Raw genomic sequence first — 4303 nt, forward strand, 5'->3', positions numbered from 1 at the left:
GCAATGACAAATGCTTTTTAATGAACCCTGAATGTATTTCTCATTAAGGTTCTTATATAGGTATTTTGTCTGCCTTGCTTCAGATTTGTTCTTATTGGGTTTTATGGCAACAAAACCCCTGTTTTATTCTCCAGGGAGTGCCACATGGTGGTAGAGCTGAGAGAAGGGCAGAATTATGGTTCCAAAGATTACAAAGGCTGAATTAGATCATCTCTGAACATAAACTATTGTGCCTGAGGTTTCTGCAGTAGAAGGATGCTGACTTAAGACCAGTGAAGTTCTGTCCTTTGTAGCTGGGAACACGACCAAAAATGGATGACAAATTTTACAGTGAGTTTTCTGTAGAAATCTGGACGCATGCAGGTTTTAGTTCAGAGAAAACAGAATAACTGGTCTTCTCCATCAAAAATCTGTGTCCCTCTTGTAGCATAGGCTGTACAGCATGACACAGAGAACAATTCAATAAAGTTAGCAGTGCGTGAATGAAATTGTCAGGGTCCTTATCTTCAATAACCAAAATGTACATGTAAGTAATCCTTCAACCCTGGACACTGTAAATAAAAAAAGGTCAAGAAGCCTTGGCAAAGGATCTATGGCAATGTACTATGATCTGGGCAAAGGCTGCTGTAAATCACTTTGTCTGACACATGCTCACAAGCAGAAATGGTTTAAAATCACTAAGAATAACCTTGGGAAAACCAACTGCAAACAACCAGTAGATGGTGGTAAATCTTGAGAGATGAGTACAGTATGTTTATTAGTGCATCATAAAAGAACGTGGTTCTGCAGATGTAAATAGACCATAAATCTGACTCTGCCCTCAGTTAACAAGGCCTTTACCACTGATCAGAGCTAGATCCACTACAGCTGTGGATTTCTCTCTCTGAGATAATCTCTATCCATGTTACCATGCTCAACAACTCTACAACAGAAGGAGAAACAGTTCAGTTCTCCTGGAATATTTTTCTGAGTCTTGTGGAGTGTTATCTAATTGTAGCACCTTACCTTTCCAAACCACAAAGGCAAATAGATTCACGCTATTGGACCTTAGATGTCTAAAAGTCAGTCTGAACATGTCTCCATAGGCTACAGAATATGTCCTTCTAGAGGGCAATTCACCTGACAACTGTACCTCGACTGACCCTTTTTCTGTTGAACACTGAGTAAAGATCAGACTTTACCCCAGACAAGACTTTTAAATTAAGGTTTCTGTAATGCAGAAACCAGTGAACCAGTTATAGCAGGTCCAATGCTAGTCCTCAGAAATCAATTCAGTGCATCCAGTGGAGCCACAGGGTAGTTTAGTTCAGTTCAGTTGACCCCAAAATAAACATCTCTTGATCAAACACCTAAGTAGTTTTCTAAGCATTGCATGGATCGCATTGGCCAACTCTTCACCAACTGCAATGGAAATTTGGGTGCTTAGCTCAGCTGACAGATAAACTGGAACTCATGTTCCTAAAAAATGGAACCTGTTGTTTTCTGAGATGTCCTACAGGAAGACATTGGATTTATAGGAGGGGCAGTAAGAAATCATGTGGAATAACCTCAAGCACCTCAGACAGCAGCAGATTCTAATATTTAGGCAGCTGAATTGTACCCCTTTATGTAGGCACCCAATTTCATACGAACATAAACTGAACCCATTCCCTGACTGTGTTAGGAAAATCGATCCCACCTGTTACATTTGCTATCTTCTGTCTGAGATATCTACAGGCAATATCTTGAAAATAATAGTTTTTGGGTTCTTTTGTGGTATTAGCTCTTATTTCTGTATCTTTTCCTTTCTTAAAATTGTTGAAGCCTTTCAGCTGGCACCAAAAGGACCCCAATTGAATTTTGTCATGTGGGAGGCCAGGGCTACTGCATTCTTCTCCGTTTGTCATCATCAGACTGATATACATTGCTCTGAAAGCCAAATTTTTATAAACTTATCTACAAGGCCTACAATTACCGTAGAGTCTGTTCCAAATCATCCAAAATGAAAATGATCTTCCCTAATCCATGCTGTATATCTCCTTTTCGTTGCATTTATCATTCACTCTATGTACAAATCTTCTACAGACATGTAGGAGAAAAATATGCAGTGTGTAACAGAAGATAAGTTCAAATATGTAATTTCAAGAAGTTAAAACAGCAGGATCCTTAAATTAACATGAAAGAGGATTCACTATCAGAAGAAAAGAAAACTGAAACACATGGTGATGGAGAACACATTTTATTGTTTGGAGTTTTTTGAAAACATATTTATTTGATAGTTTCCAGATCTATTTTGGGTCAGGACTCTCAGTATGCTTATCATTATAGAAACAGTCTGAAGAGAAAGAGTGTACTATTAATTATAGTGTATTACCTTCTTCCACTCAAGTTTGCAGCATTAAAAGTAGCGGTAAACTTCAGAGGGATTGTACAAGACATGAAGAAACACAGAGCGGGAGCCAAAACTACAAAGATGTCAATTGAATGACTTCTGCAGGTTTCAGCATTTTTTTTGGACAAGATTTGATTATTCTATTTGATTTCTACCATAAAATGTTTTAAAGACTAGATATCAGCACTCACTGTGACTTGCACTGTCACAATAAAATTGGAGAACAGGTTGCTGAAGAACAGAACTACCAGTAAGTACTAATGTTGCTTTTTAAAAGATAAATCTCAATTACATCCCTAATTACCTGTAATTATGAAAGTCATATTTATAAGATAAAATACTGAGAGGCTTGTCCTATGCTTTGGTAAAGTCATCTTTGAGAAAGTCCTTTGCAGGACCATTGCAGAATATCTTTTCATCTTGAGTCTAGGTTTACTTCCTTTGATATCAATAATAGCAGTTAATTATAAGATAGATATTAATTATATTTTAAAATACTGGGGTTGATATACAGAGGTGGGACAAATTGGTACTAATGCTGAGCATTACTGGCAATTATACATAACCTTATCTTAATCCTAATTGCATCCATTATAGAATGTAGCAGTGTGGAGACAATAAATCACTTGCAGATAGTAGAAAAGGTCATTTATCTTTGTGGAGATGCTGTATAGGAGCCTCATCTGAGTTATTGCAAAGAAAAGTGGATTTTTGGACACTTTTGAAAGTACATTTGCACAGTATGTTTCCTTTTCAAGATACTACTTTTTAAATACCTTCATTTACACCTGCTCATGATTTTTGAAGCAAATATTTTTCTGCTTTTAAGAAATAAATAATTTTGTCAAGGAACATGGTACTAGATATAGAAGGCAGCATATAATGGTGCAAGTGTGATAGTGTAGACAGATCATTCCTCCAAGTGTTAGAATAACCCAGGGAGAAGCATTTGCCCCATGCAGAGATAATTTTTGAATGAATGGAGCTCTTAATAAACAGCACTGACAGTAAATGACCTCCTTTTCCCTATTCTAATGGTGTGTCCAGTTACAGTCCTAGAAAAGGAAAGGCTGGACATTTTGGAGAATGGAGCTGTCTAGCACACTGTGATAAACCCTGTGGACCAGCATACATCTACTCTTCTCACATCACTTTACCACTATTTTTGCCTTTTTCACTCCCTCAGCCTGCCAGGCCTTGTCTCCTCATCTCTGGCCTCACCAGGCATGTCCACAGCAATCTTTTCTGCAGTCTTAGTCCTCACGCCAGAATCAACCATAGATGCTCCTTACATCATGGCCTCTGATTATATTCTCTCCCTGGATGTGTGAAGATCACTGAGATCACTGAGATCACTGAGGATCTCAGTTTGCCACTCTGGCAGGCAATTAAGCCTGCCAGGTAATTAGGGTAGACTGAAGGCCATGGCAAAGTAACCCAGTTTCTTTAAGATTCAGTTGGTATTTTGCGATGAAGGGATGCTTCCCTGACAGTTTAAACCCTATATTTGTTGGCTATCATTTTTTAATTTCAGTTTGCTTTTTCTTCTTTCCAATATTGCTTTTCTCTTTAACTGTCACGGCTGGTTTGCACCGGAGATTTGGCTAACTGATTCATTATCAATGCCTACATACTGTGTCCCTGACTTGAGCTACAGGCAAGAATAATTAAAGAATACTTGAGACTGCTCCAGACTGCATTTAGATATGTGTCTATATCTATGGGGAATACTTCCAGCAGTCCAGAGACACCAGGATGCATGTGAGTGTTACTCAGTGCCACTCAGACTGCTCTGCCTGGCTAACAGGTGGGAATGCAGGTAGATGGTGAGTTACCCGGTTGGTTTGTGACACAGGGAAGAGTGATGGCTGCTGCAGAAATATGTCTGACAAATCTGGGGTCTGCCAGTGAACCAACATTTCTGTAGAATCA

This window comes from Lepidothrix coronata, unplaced genomic scaffold, assembly GCF_001604755.1.
Source record: "Lepidothrix coronata isolate B3197 unplaced genomic scaffold, Lepidothrix_coronata-1.0 Scaffold207, whole genome shotgun sequence".
NCBI lineage: Eukaryota > Metazoa > Chordata > Aves > Passeriformes > Pipridae > Lepidothrix > Lepidothrix coronata.